Raw genomic sequence first — 22171 nt, 5'->3', positions numbered from 1 at the left:
GTGCGGCGCTGGGCTTGTGTGACCGTTATTCTGTCTGCTTAGGAGTCAATTCAGACTCGACAGCGTTAAATATATGCAGGCGAGCTGCAGCCTCAAGACTTTACCAGGTACGTGCTGCTCTGAATTAGCTCGCATTCTCCTCCACTCTCACTGCTTCACGTCAACGGTTCAGTGATGTTTAGATGTAGTACAGAGGGTTCATTTGTCTTCAATCCAGTGGTGTTCATGATCCCTCCATGTTGAACTTGTTCTTACGGTGTTGTTTAATGAGACCTTTACGATAATCTGGTGTCTATTTCAGGGCAGTCAAAGACCATCATGGACTTTACTAGCTGTTGTATGCCAATTTAGCAGATCCGGACACTTCTCAGCACTACCCTGTTTGCTGAGACAACACAGTGGTTGAAAAAACTGCTGCTTAGATTTTGTTTTCCCAGATGCAGGTATCATTTCTCAGGAATGGGCATGCAGCAGATAAACCAGCTGCGCTGATCCTCAGCAAACTTACTATTGTGTGTGTGTGTTGGTGTGTAATTAAATGTTGGTGTGTGTGTTTTAGCCCAGCTAATGTTGGTGAGTCTTCCTCACTCCTGCTGTGGTTAAGGGCTTCTGGCCACTTTGCGCCAAGTGTTTGTGGCTGTAACTCGTGAGTCAGGTGTCCGCGTGTCCTCTAGTGGAACCCGTGCAATGCCAAGCACTACCGCTTTTTCTTATTGTTTTTCTATGAAAGCCTACATACTGTTTGCGTCATGACGAGTCAAAGGATACTCTATTAGCACGAAAAGCTGGTGCCACACTACTACTGCTGTCTGAATTCCGTTCCTAGTCACATGTTGATTGTGACGTAGTGTGATGGGCAGTTCCAGTTTTGTTAGGCTGACCCCTGTAGTTTCTGCAGATTCACTATAAACTTTATGTTGTAGAAAACAAGTATAATAGGCACTTGCAAGAAAGGCAGAAGCTCTTTCAAATGCCACTGCTGAGTACTTTATTCTATGAAACGTGTGTTTTCTGCAAGTAAAATACATCTGTATTTATAGCTTCAGGTGGTACTGGAATCGTGGGAAATCTTCTGTATGCAATAATTTTAGTAATCCCTGATTCTTAATATTTGATTCTATAATAACCTGTCACATGTCTCACTACTAGTTTGCATTCACCTTGATATAATCTGTGTAATGCGTCCATCCTGTGGAATGTGAAGTTGCTTTTTATTTAGTTTGCTGCGCAATGTGTGTGTTTTAGTGTCGATGTTTGCGTTCGCTAAGATTTGTAGTAGCGTGCTATGTGGTCCTTGACATTTGTGATAATGGCCGTCACACAGTAGGCTAATATTACCTTTACACAAAGGGCTGTAGTATATCACTTTATAGGGCTGTGTGTCAAAGTGGTTGTGAAGTTTTCACTTACGCTTCCAGAGTTTAATATATCTTTCATTTCTCAGGCTCTGTGAGTGAGCCTGAGTCCTTAATCCTTGATGCTGTACGCTGCATCTGACTTAAGACTAGATGCTTTGCTATATAGAAGACTCACAGGGGGGGGGGGGGGGGGGGGGGGGGGGGGGGGGGGGGGGGGGGGGGGGGGGGGGGGGGGGGGGGGGGGGGGGGGCGATGCATTGACCTCGGGACCTCCATCCACTTCCCCTGCCCTCTCCTGCAGCCTAAAGCATAAAGTGTATATTATGCTTGGCCGTGCAGGGTAAGTGGACGAGCTGTTGATCAGTATTGATGGAACTGTATCTGGTCTGAGCAGTAATGGGGGCCGGTCTGCTCCCGCCAAGGACATTATGTCTGCTGATTCGCATCGTCACCCGTACCCTCTGGCCCCCATCACCCCTTGTTTAATGTTCACTTGTATTTTGAAGAGCCCCCATGCCACGCCTCCTTTGCTTTCCGCCTTCTTAGGTGCCCTGTAGCCTCTAATCGAAGTGCACAGTGTCCTTTCTTAACCGCTCTTTGCCTGCACTCTTCCTCTGTATTTTCCATTATCGCTCAGAAAGAGCTGGAACATGAATGGCTGGTATGTGAGTAAAGGATCACAACAGAGGCTCATGGAGATCATAGCACATGTGTTTGTTTCTATATCTCTTTAGTGTGGGAGAGAATGCTGTTATGATTCTGGTTCTAATTACCACAATATTTGAGCTAATCTATACATGAGGGGGGGGGGGGCGTTGTGTGTGTGTGTTCTAACGCAGGTGAGTGTAGTGGCAAACGCGTGTTTACAGTACAGATGCTGGTCACTGAGACAACCGCCTCAGGCTAATCTTTGTTCAGACCCTCGCAGAACATATATCTGTCTGTGTTGATGAGCTTACACCACTTGCGTGGACTGATTACAAGGGTCTGTTCTGGTCATAATTAAACATACACACTCCTCTAATTAGTACTGCGCAGCACGACAGATTTGTTTACAAACAAAGGTTAAAAACGTCACACCATAATATGATGGCACATATGGTGGTTCAGATTATACATCACTTCATCTTAATAATTATTCGTAACCCCTTTAAACAATGTCCTTTAATAACTGTACCGAAAGATTAGCCGTGGGCAGCCCTTTCCTCGAAGGTTGAAGATGTATGTGCGGATACCCTCGTAAGCAACAGCTTTCTCTTTCCTTTCTCAGTCATTTTTCCTGCAACGACTAGAGTAAAATGACTGATGCATTCCCCTAGCCTGAACCGTGAGTCAACCTCACCTGCTTCACCTGGCATAGCTGAAGGCAAAACAAGGTGTGTGTGTGTGTGGTGTGTGTGTGTGTGTGTGTGTGTGTGGTTGTGGTTGTGTGTTGTGTGTGTGTCTCTGTTTCTCCGTGGTGTGTCTGTGTGTGTGTGGACTTATTGGCTAGAAAACGTTAACTGTATCTACAAACCACAGCCAATGGCTTTGGTGATTAGCTTGGCTCTTGTATTTTGTTTGAATACGGTTATATGTAAGCATGCTTCACTTCTTATCCGTGTTCATAGCAAGATTATTGTTTTTAGTCTGCCATAGCCTTTTCTATGGTCTTTGTGTCTGGTTCTGTTTGTGTGTCTGTTAGATACTTATAGATATGCGTCTATTTCTCATTCTCGATGCTTCGATTATACTTTAATTTAAATCGCTTTAATAATTGCAGAAGTTTGAGGTTGCTATAAGAAAAGAGAGACCTTTGATAAAAGGCTAATTGACGTGATGACCTGGATATTTTCTGCAGTTTAGGGGTGAGCTGTCCTGCTTTTTGTGTAGATAAGGGCCACATTCCTCCCTGAATTTTGTACTGATAAGATATAAAGCAGGTCACCTGTTTATTCTTTCTTCGCTTGCGGAAGGAGATCTACGGTAACAGTTTGTCGTGCACATTGCGCCACCCACATCCCTGCTTAATAGGACTCCACAATGGCAATGTTCCTGTGTGCTATAGCTAAATTCTTTCTGATTTCAAGTAGACGCCTGCTGCAGATTAATTCTGGTTATGTCAAGACCTTGTTATTCAGCTGCTTCATCTGAATTTACAGAACTGTTTATTGGCTTCAGGAAGGGCACTTTGTACCTCTAAGCGAAATGTCAGTCTGGTGCTTCTTTCCTTAACTTTAGTGTTCACAAAGTGCTAGCGCCACAATGTCTATTTTATCTCGTTAGACTTCAATTCTGTGGTATTTATGAAATATTCATTATAGGGGTATCTGGATTTCTTAGCACGACACTAGGAAGGGCCTAAAAAGGGCACCATATTTAGAAAAAGGTTAGCATAGACCATCCGTCTACTTTTATTCTCAAATGTTTTTTTTTAGATTATGCGTGTGACATTGTTGATAGCTGAGCGAAAGGGGGTGGCGATGGCAACTCACATATTCTTTACTCTACTCAACACTACACAACTACTCATTTGAATTCAGGTACTTTTACGTGTAACAATATTACATTGTAGATATTTTGAAACCTGTGGTATTGCTCCCAAAAAAATCTTTTACTTAATTAATAAGTCTGAGTAGCTTCATGGCCACCTCAGTCAGAGGGTATATGGAAATAGGGGTTGTGTCTGGTATTGATACCATGTATAGTATAACTTCATAAAACAATCATTACTTGGACTGGCGTAGTGGTATCGCGGGCGAAAACAAACGTCATTTTCCATTAAACTAGGGCCCTCAAGACTGGCAGTTAGATTTCAGTCTCTTTTTATAAACCGTTTTTTTCTTTTCTCCAATCATTGCAAGCAGCTCTTAATGCTCAACAGCTGCTAATGCACCAGTTTGCATCTTTTGTACAACTAATCCAACACGTTCTTGGCAGACTAGACTGAACAAAGTTAGCACCGTTGGCCAAAACAGACAGTATGTATCCCTGAGGGTGCAATAAATTAGAGCACCTCGTAGCCTCTAACTACCTATCCTTAGAAACGTATTATCTCAAAAATCCTTCTAGGTGCTTCAATGCGAGTTACTTACAGTGGGTGCATTTATGCAGCTAATAACGCCAGTGTGAGGTAATGCACTGCTTCAAATCAGCGACGCCGCTACAAACGCCCTCTAGTCGAGGGTTGTGCGCCGCGAGACAAGCTGCTCTAGACCCCGCTTTCACTGCAACATTATCAAGATTTTTTATGAATGAATTCCCAAGAGACTGTTCTTCATTCTTACTCAGGAATCCAATTCTCTCATGTGTACCCCAAAACCATCAACTCTGTCAGAACCCTCAGCCTAAATGTCCCCAAGTTGGTCTCCAGGATGAATTGTCTGCACAATTTACCAGAACAAGTCAACACTATGCAGGAAACTCGCACAACGCAATGTTGCCTAGCTACAGCCAAAACTGATCTCCATCACAACCAACAGCTCTTCACTTGGCAGACGGATGGCCTTGCCTTCAAATCATAGTTACTCTAGAGGCATCTACTACCATCGCCCTCTAGGCAAGCCTCTAGAGCACTTTTGCTAATAGGCTGAATAGCAAAACAGGCTTCAACTTAGTATTAGAAACTCACTCAACTAATTTCGGACCGAGCGCCCCCTTTGTCGGCAACCAATGGCTCGAAAGGAGAGTGACAAGGAGGGGATAGGCCACACGATCAATAACTTTAATTAAGTATAATGATACCAAGCACAAACAATAAAAATAGCAGTCGCAGCCTAAAGGGATATGATGAGCGAGTAGTATCTGTCAGGTTGCTTTTATAGCCTGAGGTCCCGCATGTCTGCTCAGTGTGGCTGGCTCCACTGAACCGAGGTCTCAGCTTGCACAATCAACCTCCTTTCTAACATCAGTTAAGAACATCAGGCCATGGAGGACACGACGGGCCCGCCTCTGAGAACGGCGTCAGTCCAACGTGAAGATTTTGCCATATTTATATCGTGGTTCTGCTAATGATGTCCTGGGGGGTCAGAAACTTAAAAGCAGTCAATTGGCTGAGGTTAGTCACGAAAGTCTCATCGCTTGCAACCGAGTACCTCTCCAGGTCTGCACTGAACCAGCCTGTCTTACCTTGTTGAAGTACAGCTACTACGCGACGTCTGACGCACCCATGACTCTGCCTTGTATATAGCGCAAAAGAGAATGCCTTCTGGCTGAGATGAAATTACTACATAATTTTTAAAGATTAGGAACTGGCAACGCAGAGTATATTGAAACATTTCATGAGCAGGGCGGCTGTAAAAAACAGTACATAAATGATACATTTGCATACTTATTTCAACACCTCGCACCGCTCCTCGGTTTTCTCAACCACCACTTCATCTGCTCCATCTCCTGGTCAGCAAACGCAGTGATAAGGATGAATGGTGATGTGGGCTGTGATTCGTGATCGGCTTCCAACTGCGTGCACAACCTTAGACTGTTACTTGAATTGTGAATGTGTGGTGGGTGTGGTCTTCCTCCTCCTCTCGAGCTGTGTCAGTGTCGTGGGGACAACGTGCAGCTTTCTGACAGACGACGATGGTAATTACGATAGCGAGGAAAAAAAAAAAAAAACCACATCTAGGCCGGGATTCAGGCAAATCAATGTAGTAGGAAATGCAGTGGAGCCATGACATGTCAGGGGTTGGGAGAGTACTGGGGAAGGATAGTGAGTAGGAGAGGAGAGCAGGGGGCGTCGGGAGAGAGCTGTAATGCTTAGTGAAGCTCGCGAGTCTTTGATAGGAAGAGGATGTCTCCTTCCAGAAATAAACAAACACACTCACAAGCTTGTCAATATAGACCATAGTCAGAGGCTCCACTGTTTAAATTTCGCTTCCAGCAGGGCTATATGTTCTAGTTGTCATGTTGTTTTCTGTTTTTCCTTTCCGTCGAGATTGAGTTGTTGAGGAGTGGTCCTTGCGCATTCTGACAGGACACTTGCTCGCTATCCGCTGGCAGTAGTATTGCAACGTAAAGGTTGTGCATAGTCAATCGTTTGTAGCTAAGCCATTTTTTCTGTTATATATTTTTAGTAAGATGACTTTGCATTTTCTTGCTATGAGGGGACATTTTCTTTGCCGTAGAAAAGAAAACACTGTTCTCTATAGCGGGTGTTTTGCGTGTGATGTCTGGATGATTATTTGGCTCATATTGCGCAGCCACAACATAAAATGTGTTATTACCAAATCTGTTATGTGTAGAAAGGGACAAGGCATGTTTCCTCTGCAATGCAGCATCAGGGAAACTGAGCAACGGCATGTGCAGTCCGTAACGCACTGGTCAGCTTCAAAAAAAAATTCATTAACTTTGTGATAACTACTGCTCGCCCTCTAGTCACGCACATGAAACATCTGGGACAAACTGAACTTCACCGTCATGATCCCAGGACAACTTAACTCTAAGCTGGCACTTCCTTTGAAAGGTGCGGGCACGCTTTAATGTTAATACTCTCAAGCTGGGGTTTTATTTTTGTCTGCCTAGTAAATTGGGCATCTCTTTGTATCTACTATCATTTATAGTTTATTGATCGCATTTGTGTTGGTGCTAGACAACCTATGCTGTAAGAAAGGGGGATATACCGCTTTTTTGGCTTTTCAAATCTGCATGTTAAGAGAATCTTGTTTCTTAGGGACCTAAGACCCAGTCCTTTGAATGTCATCGGCCCCATAATAAAATATTAAGAAAGACAAATGTAAGAGACATCACATTTATCATTGTCTAGGCATTGAGTCTATTAAGATGTCAGCAAACCTGATATCCGCCCTCTCTCTGGTGTCCGTCTCCTTTCAGTAAGCGCATGGTGGCACGAATGCTGTATGTGGCCGGTCCCCTTGCCTCAGGCACTGTATTGTGTTATTGTGTATTATCTCGGTGTCGTGCTCTGCTCGTCTGCCTTGTCGCCATCTGGCCAGTCATATGTATCTCATCCTCATCTGTCTTCAAACGTCAGGAGCCCATAATGGTCATGAGCTCGCTCTCTGTACTCTGGCATCGTTTGCTTAACATTCAAGCATTTACAGTAAAACTGCTTGATGTTGATGTCTGGGGAGTTTTTCCTTGAAGGGTATAAAAAAAAAACATGTTTTGGGCTGCCTTGAGACAACACATAAATAAATATATAATATATATATAATATAAATCTATTTAGATAATTGTAGATTTTCAAGCCTTTGGTCGTTGCCTGAACATCTTTTTATTGCTTCGAACTCTCATATAATATATAAATAGGCTGGCATTCTGTCTAACAGGCAGGAGAAACCATGAAACATATGGCGGGTTCATATCTCTCCTCATCCTCTGACTTCCAGCATTGTGACAAGCCTCACGCTGATCTCAGATCTGCCTGCGTAAACCGGGCTATGACATCGCTATCAGCAGCAGATATCAGGCGGGGCACCGCTCCTTTGCGCGACAACATTAGTAGCACTCATTCTCTGGAAGTGTACTTCCTGCTGCTAACTCTGTGCATTACTACCCATCTAAGCAGTGTAATTAGCCAGGCTTGGTGTGTGTCTTGGCTCACTTACGGGCCTAAGCCTGTCATCCGTGCAGAATGCTAAGTCGGAGCGGGTGTGGATGGAGAAGAGGGAAGTAATCTGAATGGGATACGAGCGGGGGGTATATCCACTAGGGAGGTTCACCCAGAGCTGGAATAATTACTCGTATTTGGAGTATAATTAAAAGTCGTTAAATGTCTGCACTCTTATCCTCGTGAGTCTGGGGCGCAAGGCTGGTCCCTCAGTCTGCTCGAATTCTGACTGCAATTTGATTGGAGTTAATGCTTCATTCTGCCACAACCAGGTCGTTTCTCTCCTGATTATCTATTATTATTTTTAAAATCATCTTTCTGTGGTACACATTGCAGCTGTAAAAGAACGTTGCCTGTATAAAATAAAGCATAAATTAGCAAATTTCTATGACTACAAATCATCTGATTTGTCAGTGCAGGAACATTTTGACATTTTGGGAAATGTGCCTATTTGCTTTCTTGCCAAGAGTTTATTTAGAAGATGAATACCTCCCTCATGTCTAATGCTAGCTAACTAACTAACACAATATAAGCTCTAAACTCAAAGAAACACAACTGTGTGAAACCTTTCGTCAGGGAAAATATTGACAAAGTAGTGTGCAAAACCCAACAGCTGCAAACATGTCTGCCAGTCCAGTGTGTCAGCTTCTTGATCAAGAAACCATGATGTGTTACCTGTAGGCACTAAAATGAGTGTATCCTCCTGAGCAGAGCCTCTGCTGCTCTGATCACTCGTCTGTGTATTTTGTGTGAGATTGTGCTGATAGACCAATGATTGCCAACCCTTTAATCACAATCAGCGGGCTGATTTTGTTTTTTTGGGAAGTATTGTAGCCTCTGATCTCAAAGTGGAATCAAATCACAGCGTACAGCTTTGTAAACGGTAGATATTTCTGGTTTGTTTTTAATATATTAGTGGTGAGAGTCTTTGGAAACAGGAGAACAAAGTGCTAATCTGTTGTTGCTGCCACACCACACAGTTTCTGACTGCTCCTGCTCTGCAAAGCTGCACTTGTTGAGTATGAAGGCAAAACACCAGCTAATCATTATTGTGCTAGACAAATTGAATATGACAGATGTATTTACTGTAGTTGTACTGCTCCCATGGGCTGCCTTCAGGGCTGTCAGCTTCTTGACAGGTGAACAAACATGAATCCAACATTATTCCCAATTATAAAAGCATGTGTCACTGATACAGTGCACCGGCAGGCGTGTGCTTGCCCAGCTGTCGCTTGACAAAGCACAATCTTTTTTTACATAGTTTTGTCTGCGAGACATTTGTTTGTGCCGTTTTCCAAAAGTACAGTGAAGGTCAGCGGTAATCATATAGTTGTTTAGTAATTAGTGTTGCTAGTAGAACAAGAGCTGAAACGTGTCAATGCAAGCATTCAATACACTTTATTTAGCTTTATAAGTTGTATATTTTACATCAGTAATATTTAACTAATAGATGCAGCTGCCTTAGTGTCAACATTTATTGTTGTAGTCTCATTAGAAGTAATAGTATGCGTGTATTGGCTAAAACAAACAAAGTTCATAGAATACCAACATATTTTAAAAAATTGTTTATTGTTTAGAAATTCTTAGTCAAATAACAATTTAATGTCGATTTAATCGAGGTAGTAGATTTTCCGGTAATCGACAGATCTGTAAAACTGAAGTTTCTCCATAAAGAGGTCATCCAAAAGCATCAATTAAAATATTGTGTTTACCAGAGATGCGCTCATAAGTCAGCATGAAAGAAGCATTAAAAAATGATCGACTAAAGTAAAAAACGACCATTAATAGACTAAGAGTGGTCAACCCGATTCAAACATACCATACCGGAGTACAAACCCCACAAAAATAAATCCCAAAACCATTATCTATTGCCATAGAATATGAATACTACAAAATTATTTAAAGAATGAACAAGTAGCCCTGCTTCAGTCTCTGTGTAGATGTGCATGCGTGCACATTTTTTCCTCGATGCTCCGTGTGCACGGCCCTCAGGTTAATCAGTGTGGAGCAGCAGTAGCCCGCTGTTTCACCCTGAGAAGTCTCTGGGAGCTGCAACAGCTGTGACTGCGTAAGTCACCCCGAGGACCCGTCGTTCACACACCACACACACACACACACAGTCTCACCGCACACAATGAGGATAGAGGCCACGGCCGAGATCAGAACTGAGGGCTTGTAGCGTCCATATTGTCTCTCTTCCATATGTTTTTGCATTTTGAACAGCCAGCCAGGTGTCTGTATTATTTGTATGATTATTTCTGTTCTGTTATTAGTCTAAGATGTTGCTAGGTGCTTTTAGACCATGCAAAGATGGGTATTAATTAAAAACAAATTTCAACATTTGAGATAAGGTATGATAACTCTGTGTTTAAGTGCTGAGTTGCAATTTATTTTCCTACATGTCGTCCCTCCTTTACAGCCATGTAAGTCTAGTCAGGAATGTGCCCTCTGGCCCGAGTTTGGATCAAAGATTAGTGGTGTGTTCATTTCAACAGAAAGGGGTCGACTGCTCTTGTGTCTGACCTGAACGTCACTGCTCAGGAATGCAGCAGTTTGTAAGACAGTCAGATAAAACCAAGCCGGGCATCCTGCAGCCGCAACAGGTAGCTAGCTGACAAAATCTAGATGTAATCAACAGCCACCTGACGCCAGGTGATATGCCTTGATGAGCCAGGAGAATGGTTGTGTGTTAGGAAAACCGCTGTCTGGTGACGAATTCCCCCTTTCAGATGTGATATGTACCAATGATGCAGGCCTGGACTCTCTAGGAAGTCATTCCCATGTACAGGAACTGTCTTAGGACATAGAGGGGCGTTTTGTGGTTGCCTAACCTGTAACTTCCTGCCATAAAGTAACTAAAGTTTACCCTTTTAAACTCCTCTGCTAATCCTCCTTACTTACTGTCACCAGGTCGAGCTTGCAGATGTAATTGAAAAGCCTGTCCCTGTAGCTGGCACTGGAGCTCGGCTTGGCATGTGGCTCGCCATAGATAGTGTCTAAGGCAGCCCTATAGAAAATGCAAGGAATTTGCTAGACTGGATTATGCTATGGAAACAAAAACAAGTAACAGATGCTGGAAGCCTGCTGATGAGTGCACTTTTCCAGCCCTGAGCTTTTTGAGTTTAGAGCTGACATGCTTTGATGCTCGCATGGTACGTGGTCGCGAGTAGAGACAGTGAGGGGACACAGACTGACTGAGGGAGAGAGAACAAATCTGAGGACGGTTGGGTTTTAAGAAAATTAAAGAGTAAAAAAAGCTCCACTGCAGCACCTTGAATGAGCAAAGTTGTGGGTGTGTGGGTGTGTGGGTGTGTGGGTGGCAGGGTCTTGGTGTAGTCTGCTGCAGTGACACACATCAGACTGCAAAGTGAACAACTGATGGTGGTTATCTGGATTACATCGTCTTGGTATTTACTGCTCCGCTCTTCAGGTTGTGAGCCCTGATTGCCTGCGGCCCGCCGCCTACATCATGTTTCTTTTTGCTGGTGCACCTTCCCGTTCCTATGGCAACCAGCACCAGCATAGCGATTAAACAGCTACAGCAGAATTTCCAAGTGGTTTTTGGTGAAAAGCGTATTGCATATGACTTCATCACTGTATTTTCCTCTTATGTTGCCCAGAGTTAAAGCACACAGCCAGTGGACTTCTCTCTGTCCTTTTTAAAAATTGAGAAATGTCTGATTTTGAGTTTATTGTGTTTGTTTGTGTCAAGGAAGCTCAGATGTAAATATTGTTAACATGGTGCAATCATCAGTTTCTGGGTAAGTAATAATTAATAAACAAATACCAAAGTATGTTGAGCGAGTTAAACATAATTTCTAAAATTCTTTCTGAGTAGATGATTGCAGCCTATTTGATGGACGGCAGTAAACATGGTGTTTGTTGACTTGATGTGTATCAGATAATGCAAACGGTGCATGCTTACTTTGCAAATTCATACTGGAATATTAGAATAGACAGATCTTAAATCATCATAAATCTCGCTCATTGATCAGCTGCTGATCCATCGGAGTTACTCTCTGCTTTATTTCTAGCGTTCACAGAGCGCACTGCCTGGTTTCATTCAGGTTTTCCCTCATGCGACACTCCCACTCCATCCTTATTTCATCTAAATGAAGACCTTCACAGCGGGAAGCGGGACAGAGCCGCGTGTCTGGAAGCAAAGCAAGATTCTTTTTTTTCTTCTTAACACACCCATTGCTCCATTTCAATTCGAATAAGATGAGGTGGCGAAAATCATGGGGGAAGACGGAGGGGCGTGCAAGGGAACGGGGATGTGAAAGGGATGAAAGTGTGGCAGTCCCCACCTCCCAGTGTTGGAGTGTGAATGGGGCTGCCGACCCCTCTCTGCAGGGGGTTCCCTCCCTCTCCTGCAGCATGTGTTCTCATTATACACTCCAGACTACTGCATAATATGTAAAGAATATATGCAAATATAGATACAATATTCAGAGAACACTGAAGTGATTGCTGCTTTATATCAAACTGTGTCAAACTGTCATATTCAGAAAGTAGCCATTTATACATTTTGTGTACGTCACATTAGGCTGCATAATTCTTCTTTCAGGTCTGCAAGCTTGAACAGAATAATATTATTGATGATATTATTTTTGGTAATTGCTATGTGTGTTCTTTTAGAAGTGGATAATTAAAGTAGGACAGCAACTAACCAATATTTTCATTATTGGTTAGCAAAAGAAATAAACATCCAAGGCAACATCTTAAAATGGCTTGTTTTGTCCAAAACCAACAAATATTTAGTTTACAAAATTATTAAACAAAGAAAATCAGCAAATCAATTAATCTGATTTATTTTTGTTAATATTTACATATGTTATCTAGAAATACACTGATAAGCTAATGGTACTAATTAGAATAAAAAAGGATTTGATCAACAGTAAAACACTGTTATGTGCCGATCATAGCATGCAGCCCTTTGAATGACTGGCAGCCTGTTCAGGGTAAACCCCGCCTCTCGCCCAATGTCAGCTGGGATCGGCTACAGCCTCCCGCCACCCTGCAAAGGATAAACGGTTACAGATAATGGATGAACGAATGGATATCATAACATGCATTAATCTGATTCCCAGAACTGAAAACATCAAAATGAAGCAACGTCTGTGACGCTTTTTCCAACACGCAGTATGAGTAAAAACTTGTAGGCTGAACTCTGGAGGAGTACTGACACAGCAAATGTTTTTGAAATATGAATGCATCACATTTGTGACAGCAATCTCCTTTTAATCAAAACATAACATCAGTGATGGTGAAGGTTCAGATACGGACTCTCTTTTGATCCCCATCAGTGGTGGTTGCACTTCTACTGTAATATGGAAAGATGTCACTGAAACATCCTTATTAGTAGAGTTTATTTATGTGTAGAATCATTTATGCTGATCTCATAGTCCTACTGTACTGAAAACATGATGTATGTACACAACACACACAAGGAGTAAGCCAACTGTGCGCTGGCTGTGTGACAGTTATTCTGTCTGGCAGGAGTCACAGACTCGACGCGTAAATATACAGCGGAGCCTCAAGACTTTACCAGGACGTCTGCTCTGAATTAAGCTCCGCTCTCTCCACTCCACTGCTTCACGTCAAGGTTCAGTGATGTTTAGATGTACAGAGGTCATTTGTCTTCATCCTGGTGTTCATGATTCCCCTGTTGAACTTGTTCTACGGTGTGTTTTGAGACCTTTACTGCGATTTCAGGCAGTCAAAAGACCCAATGGACTTTACAAGCTGTTGATGCCTTTACAGATCTGACACCTTTCACATACATGTTTTGCTGATACAACAAAGTGGTTGAAAAAACTGCTCTAGATTTTGTTTTCAGATGCAGGTACTTCAGGAATGGCAATGCAGCAGATACCAGCTCTCTGATCCTCGCAAACTTACTTTTGTGTGTGTGTGTTGGTGTGTGGTTTACCAGCTATGTTTGTGTGAGTCCCCTCACTCCTGCTGTGGTTAAGCTTCTGGCCACTTTGCCAAAGTTGTTTGTGGCTGTAACTCGTGAGTCAGGTGTCCGCTGTCCTCTGTGGAACCCCGTCAATGCCAAAACACCCTTTCTTATTGTTTTCTATGAAAGCCCACATACTGTTTGCGTCTGACGAGTCAACTCTACAGAAAAGCTGCTTCCACACTACTACTGCTGTCTGAATGTCACGTCCAGTCACAGTTGATGTGACGTAGTGTGATGCAGCCAGTTTGTTAGGCTACACCTTAGTTTCTCAGATTCACTTAAACTTTTGTTGGTAGAAAACAAGTATAATACCTTGCAAAGAAAGCAGAAGCTCTTTCAAATGACACTCGGAGTACTTTATTCTATGAACAGTGTGTTTTCTGCAAAGTAAAATACATTGTATTTATAGCTTCAGGGGTAACTGGACGTGGGAAATCTTCTGTATGCAAAATATTTAGTAAACCCTATTCTTAATAATTTGATTCTTAATACCTGTCACATGCTACTACTAGTTTGCATTCAACTTGATATAATCTGGTGTAAGCGTCCTCTGTGAATGTGAATGTGTGCTTTTATTAGTTTGCTCCAAATGTGTGTGTTTTAGTGCGAGTGTTTGCGTTCGCTTAAGATTGGGAAGGTGCTATGTGTCCTTGACAGTGTGATAATGGCCGCACACAGTAGGCTACCTTTACACAAAGGCTGTAGTATATCACTTTAAGGCTGTGTGCAAAGTGGTTGGGAAGTTTTCACTTACGCTTACAGAGTTTAATTTCATTTTCAGGCCTGTGGAGTGAAGCCTGAGCCTTAAATCCATGCTGACGCCACTGACTTAAGGACTGATGCTTTGCTATATAGAAGACTCACACGATCATTGACCCCCATCCACCCCTGCCCTCCCTCAGCTAAACAAAGTGATATTATGCTTGCCGTGGCAGGGTAAGTGGACCCTGATTGATCAGTATTGATTGGAACTGTATTTGTCTGACAGTAATGGGCCTCCCCCTCAGGACATTATGTCTGCTGATTCCATCCGCCCCCACCTCTGGCCCCACATCACCCCTTGTTTAATGTCCAACTTGTATTTGAAGAGCCCTCCCCCCTCCGCTTCTAGGCCCCTCGACCTCTAATCGAAGTGCACAGTGTCCTTCCCTTTGCCTGCACTCTTCCTCTGTATTTCCATTCATGCTCAAGAAAGAGCTGGAACATGAAGGCTGGTTGTGAGTAAAGGACACAGAGCTCAATGGAGATCAGAGCACATGTGTTTGTTTCTATATACTTTAGTGTGCAGAGAATGCTGTTATGATTTCTGGTTCTATTACACAATATTTGAGCTAATATTACATGACGTTGTGTGTGTGTGTGCAAGCCAGTGTGAGTGTAGGCAACCGTGTTTACAGTACAGATGCTGCACTGAGAAACCGCCTCAGGCATCTTTGTTCAGACGCCTCGCAAACAATAGATCTGTCTGTGTGGATGAGCTTACAACCGTGGAACTGATTACAGCTGTTCTGCATAAAATTAAACATACACACCCTCAATTATTACTGCCACACACAGATTATGTGACAAACCAAAGGTTAAAAACGTCACACCATAATATGGCAAATGTGTTCAGATTAACATCACATTCATTTAATAATTATTCGTACCCTTTAAACATGTCATTTAAATAACTGTACCAAAGATTAGCCGCAGCCTTTCCTCGAAGTTGAGATGTATGTCGGATACATCGTAACAACATCTCTCTTTCTCTCATTTTTCTCCGACAGAGTAAAAATACTGAGCATTCCCTTCCTGAACCGTGACGTCAAACCTCACCTGCTTCACCTGCATAGCTGAAGGCAGAACAAGGTGTGTGTGTGTGTGTGTGTGTGTGTGTGTGTGTGTGTGTGTGTGTGTGTGTGTGTGTGTGTCTGTGTCTCTGTGTCTCTGTGTCTGTGTGTGTGTGGACTTATTGGCAGACGGTAACGTATCTTACACCACACAATGGCTTTGTGATTAGCTTCTCTTGATTTGTTTTGATACGTTATGTAAGCATTTCACTTCTAATCACTGTCATCTGCAAGTTATTGTTTTAGTCTGCCATTACCCGTTTTCTATGGTCTTTGTGTCTGGTTCTGATTTGTGTGTCTGTTAGATACTTATAGATGCGTCTTCTTCATTCTCCTTCGATTTAACTTAGAATTTAAATCGCTTTAATTGCAGAATGTTTGGTCATAAGAAAAGAGAGACTTGATAAAAGGCTAATTGACTTGATGACCTGGATATTTTTCTGCAGTGTAGGGGTGAGCTGTCTGCTTTTTGTAGATAAAGCACTTCCTCACTGGAATTTTGTACTGATAATAAAAAGCAGGTCACTGGTTTTATTCTTTCTTCCTTCGAAGGAGATCTACGGTAACAGTTTGCCACAGTCGCAACACAACATCCTGCTTAATAGGAACTCCCACAATGCAATGTTCTGTGTGCTATACTAAATCTTTCTGATTCAAGTAACGCCTTGCTGCAGATTAATTCTGGTTATTGTCAAGAACTTGTTATCAGCAGCTTCTTCTGATTTACAGAACTGTTTATTGGCTTCAGGAAGCACTTTGACCTTCCTCTGAAATGTCAGTCTGTGCTTCTTTCTTTAACTTTAGTGTCAACAAAGGTGCTGGCCACAATGTTTTTTACTCGTTAGACTTCAATTTCTGTGGTATTTATGAAAATATTTTATAGGGGTATCTGGGATTTTCTTACACGACACTAGGAAGCAAAGGGTAACATATTTAGAAAAGTTTAGCAAAGACCAGCTACTTTTATTCTCAAATGTTTTTTTAGAGTAATCGGTGACATTGTTGATACTGACAGAAAGGGGTGCGATGCAACTACATATCTTTACTCTACTCAACACTACACACTACTCATTTGAATGCAGGACTTTTACTTGTAACAATATTACAATTGTAATATTTTGAAACTGTGGTATTGCTACTTTTACTTAATTAAAAGTTCTGAGTACTTCATCCACCTCACAGAGGGTAATGGAAATAGGGTTGTGTCGTATTATAACATGTATGTATAACCTAAAACAATTCAATTTACTTGGACTCTGTAGTGTAGCCGGCAAAACACCATTTTCCATTAAACTAGCCCTCAATGACCATTTAATTTCCTTTTTTAACCGTTTTTCTCCAACATCAACAGCATAATGCTCAACAAGCTTCAACAGTTGCTCTTTTGTACAACTATCCAACAGTTCCTCAGACGTAGACTGAACAAAGTTAGCCACAGTGGCCAAAACAGACAGTATTGATCCCTGAGGTGCAATAAAAATTAGAGCCCTCCCGCTAACTACCTATCCAGAAACGTATTAATCTCAACCCTAGTCTTCATGCAGTTACTTACAGTGGGCATTTATGCACTAATAACCGCCAGTGTGAGGAAGGCAACTGCTCAAACAGCGACCCCCTCTAGTCCAGGGATGTGCCCCCGAGACAACTGCTCTAACCGCTTTCACTGCAACATTACCAAGATTTTATGAATGAATCCCAAAAGAGAAACGTTCCTTCATCCTACCAGGGAAGCTCCAATTCTCTCATGTGCACCCCAAACCATCAACTCTGTCACCCTAGCCTGAAATGTCCCCAAGTGTCTCCAGGACTAATTGTCTGCACAAATGACCAAACAAAGCAAACTATGCAGGAAACTCCACCAACCTATGCCTACACAGACAAACTGATCTCAATCACAACCAACAGCCACAATTCTAGACTGAGGCCTCCCAAATCTAGTACTCTACCCTCCTCTAAAGGCAAGCCAGAGACTTTTACCTAATAGCTGAATACAAACAGGCTTCAAACTTAAGTATTAGAAAACTCACCAAACTAATTTCGGACGAGCCCCCATTTGTCGCAACCTGGCTCGAAAGGAGGTGACAAGGAGGGAGACCACACGATCAATAACTTTAATTAAGTAAATGATACACAAAGCACAAACAAATAATAATAGCAGTCAGCAGGCCAAAGGGAAGAGAGCGAGAAGATCTTGCAGGTCTGCTTTATAGCCTGAGCCCAGTCTGCTCAGGTGTGCTGCATCACTGACGAGGTCTCAGCTCCACCAATCAACCTCCTGAAACACAGGTTAAGAACACAGCCTGGGAAGGACACGACAGGGCCACCTCTGAGACCGTCAGTCAACGGTGAAGATTTTGCCATATTTATACCGTGGTTCTCTAATGATGTCCCAGAAAACTGAAAACGGTCAATTGCTTGAGGTTAGAAAGTCCATCCTTCAACCAGACCTCTCCATGGTTCATGAACCAGCCTGTCTTTACCTTGTTGAAGTACAGCTACTACCACGCTGACCCCTGACCTCCTTGTATGCCAAAAGAGAATGCCTCTGCTGAGATTAAATAATACATAATTTTTAAAGATTAACTGGCAACCAGAGATATTGAAACATTTCATACAGGCGCTGCAGTATATGAACATTTGCATACTTATTTCAACCTCCACCTCTCCTCGGTTTCTCACCACCACTCATCTGCTCCATCTCCTGCAGCCAAACCAGTGAATAATGATGAATGGTGATGTGGGCTGTGATTCGTGATCCTCCAACTGCGTGCAAAACCTTAGACTTGTTACTTGAATGTTTGAATGTGTGTGTGTGGTCTTCCTCCTCCTCTCGAGCTGTGTCAGTGTCGTGGGACGGCAGCCTGACAGACAGACGGATGGAAATGACAATAGCGACATCAGCGGGATTCAGCAAAACAATGTAGATGGAAATCAGTGGAGACAATGACAGCGGGGTTGGGAGAGACTGGGGAAGGAAAGTGAGTGGAGAGGAGAGCAGGGCGTCGGGGAGAGAGCTGTAGCTTAGTGAAGCTCCAGTCTTGGAAGGAGAGAGATGTCGCCTCCAGATAAACCAAACACACTCACAAGCTCAATATAGACCAGAGTCAGAGGCTTCCACTGTTTATTTCCTTCCAGCACAATGTTCTGATTTGTCAATGTTGTTTTCTGTGTTTCCTGTAGAGTTGAGTTGTTGATGGAGTGGTTCAGTTTGCCTCTGACACACTTCCGCTATCGCTGGCAGTTAGTATTGCACGTAAAGTTGTGCATGCATCTTTGTGCTACCACTGTTAATATTTTAGGTAAGATGACTTTGCATTTTTCTTGCTATGTGGGACATTTTTTTGCCGTAGAAAAAGAAAACACTGTTCTCTTATAGCGGGGTTTGAGTGTGATGTCTGGATGATTATTTGGCTCATATTGCCAGCACAACATCAAATGTGTTTATCAAATCTGTTATTGTAGAAAGGAAAGCAGGTTTCCTCTGCAATCACATCAGGGAAACAGACACCGGCAGTCATCCTGTAACCACTCTTCATGAACTTTTTATAACTACTCTCCACTCTACAGCACAATGAAACATCTGGGACACTGAACTTCACTCATGATCCCAGACAACTTAACTCTACCACTTCCTTTGAAAGGCGCACGTCTTTTAATGTTAAACTCTTACAGAGCTGGGGTTTTATTTTTGTCTTCCTAAGTAAATTGCATCTCTTTTATATACTACATTTAAGTTATTGATCCCTTTGTGTTGCAACAACACTATGCTGTAAGAAAGGGGGATATACCTTTCAAATCTCATGTTAAGAGAATCTTGTTTTCTTAGCCAAGACCAAGTCCTTTGAATGTATCGGCCCAATAATAAAAATATTAAAGAAAGACAAATGTAAGAGACCTCACATGTACATGTGTCTACATGAGTATTTGATGTTCAGACCTGATATCCCCTTCTGGTTGGTCCGCTCCTTCAGAAGCCATGGTGGCACGAATGCTGTATGTGCCGTCCCTGCCAGCACTGTATTGTGTTATTGTGTATTACCGTGTCGTGCTCTGCTCGTCTCCTGTCTGCCATCTGCCAGTCATATGTACCACCATCTGTTCTTCAAACCAGCCCATAATCTAGCTCGCTCTCTGGCATCGTTTGCTTAATTCAAGCATTTACAGTAACTGCTTGATGTTTGATGTCTGGGGAGTTTTTTCTTGAAGGATAAAAAAAAAAACATGTTTTGGGCTGCCTTGACACAATAAATAAATATATATATATATATATATATATAAAATCATTTAGATAATTGTAGATTTTCAGAAGCCTTTGGTCGTTGCCTGAACATCTTTTTATTTGCTTCACTCTCATATAATATATAATTAGGCTGCATTCTGCAACAGCAGAGACCGAAACATATGGCGGGTCTATCTCTCCTCATCTCTGATGCTTCCACATTTGTGACAAGCTCTCAACGCTGATCTCAGATCTGCCCGTACCGCTATGACATACCAGCAAGCAGCAGATTCAGCGGGCACCTCCTCCACACAGAGTACACTCATTCCTCTGGAAGCTGTACTCCTCTGCTAACTCTGTCATTACTACCATCTAACCAGTGTAATTACCAGGCTTGGTGTGTGTCTGTGGCGTACGGGCCAAGCCTGCATCGTGCAGAGCAAGTCGGAGCGGGTGTGGAGGGAGAAGAGGGAAGAAGCATGAATGGGATAGACGGGGGGAGTCCAAACAGGGGAGGTGCATCCCAGAGCTGAATAATTACTGTATTTGGGTAATTAAAAGTCGTTAAATGTCTGCACTTTATCCTGTGAAGTCTGGGCCAAGGCTGCCTCAGTCTGCTCAATTCTGACTGCATTTGATGGAGATTAATGCTTCATTCTCACGTGTTTCTCTCTGAATTATATATTTATTTTTTAACCTTTTCCTTGTGGTTGATAATAATTTTATTCTACCATGCTGGCGACAGCCCCGGCTGGAGGCATAATGTTTCTTGAGGAAATGTCTTTCTGACTTGGCACAAACATCCACTTGGACTCGAGGATGAACTGAGTCAATTTTATTGGTCAAAGGTCAAGATCACTCTCGCCTCACAAAACATGTTTTTGGCCATAACTCAAAAATCCATACGCTAATTATGACAATATCACACAAATGTCTAATAGGATAAAATGATGGAGTGATTTTGGACAGACCTAGATGTAAACTGCAACTTTAATAGTTTTAAAGAGGCATTAATTCTACTTTAAAGTGCTGTGGCTTTACAACTTGCTCGTCATTTCATCAATGAAGCAAATATGTGATTTACTAGTATACAGTTTATTCTTCCCCTCTTTTCCGACGAAGCTTGGACTTTGAGTTTCAGAAATATTTGTCACACGTACTGCTCCAACTGTCGAGAATGAACTTCTTTGCATGATAAATACATTGCAAAGCTACCCCCCTCTCTTTGACATCATTTATCGGTGTTAAACCTGTCAGATAAAGTGCATATCTATCGCTCTTTGGCTGTTAAAAGTAGTCAGGTATATTTCTCTCTGATGGGTTGTGTGCTGACAGAAGTCCCTGGTAAAGATCATAAAGATCAGCCCACTCTCTCTCTCTCTCTCTCTCTCTCTCTCTCTCTCTCGCTCCTCAGACACATAATGAAGCCATTCTGCAGCTCTTGCAGCTGGGGCCGGGTAATCTAGGATTGGGCTTGATAGTGGATCACAGGACGGCCTTTCCGGATGAGGAAAGACTCTGTCAGAAAAGCATGATCAGAGCGGGAGCCTTTGGCCCGAAAGTGCCTGTGGTTCTCCAAAAACAAAGACATGATACATTTGCGTGGCTGTATGACTATAGGGGGATTTTGTTTGCTGTGAATTGAGTTTTGTGTGCGTGAATGAGTAATGCAGTCGGAAGGCCAAAAATGAATTCAGTGAGGACTCATAAAAGGCGTTGTGTATCATAAAACACACACAAACCACTGTGAGCTGCGTTGACACAATGAAAAGCTCAACAATATGCAAATTGGACTTCATAACGAGATAGTCCACCCAGGAGTCGACATTTGTAGACTTCACATAAACTGAGGCAGCCGGAGAGAGACGAATGTAGATCCCATTAAATTTCTAATGTATGTTTTCTTAAAGTTACTGGAAAGAGTCATTGTTTAGCTTTTCTTTTCAGAAAAGTGTTTTTAAAAGCCAGTAAACCGCAGCATAGGTGAAAGTGCTTTGATTTTAATGTTGTGAGTCTAGATGATTATACATCGTTGTGTGGGTGTTTTTGTTTTTCTGCTTTTTGTTGAATCATAGAATTTAATTCCTGAAAGCTTTTGTTTGAGGAGTAAAGATGTTACCGCTATTGTCTGATTAATCTGAATAAGATCTGAACATACTGACAAAGTTTTGAAATATGTGGTCGAATCACATGTTGTGATGATAAAAAACAGGTGAGAGAAAAGAGTGACGGGAAGGCTTCATACATGAC

General features: G+C 42.4%; 1 protein-coding gene across 3 annotated transcripts in view; it reads left to right on the top strand.

Annotated features, from left to right (window-relative positions):
* sipa1l3 (signal-induced proliferation-associated 1 like 3) overlaps window positions 1–22171 on the top strand; it is a 91098-nt gene that overhangs the window by 39804 nt on the left and 29123 nt on the right. For 2 of the 3 annotated variants that reach the window (XM_029445601.1, XM_029445599.1), the window contains exons 1-2: window positions 14672–14806; window positions 15640–15721. The exons of the other annotated variant lie outside the window; for it this stretch is intronic. The gene's annotated coding sequence lies outside the window, so the exon portion shown is untranslated. Of the gene's footprint in view, window positions 1–14671; window positions 14807–15639; window positions 15722–22171 lie in introns of those variants that run through there. 3 annotated transcript variants of the gene reach the window in all.

The sequence above is a fragment of the Cottoperca gobio genome, chromosome 13 (assembly GCF_900634415.1).
Source record: "Cottoperca gobio chromosome 13, fCotGob3.1, whole genome shotgun sequence".
Lineage (NCBI taxonomy): Eukaryota > Metazoa > Chordata > Actinopteri > Perciformes > Bovichtidae > Cottoperca > Cottoperca gobio.
This window is presented reverse-complemented; position numbering and strand designations above follow the sequence as displayed.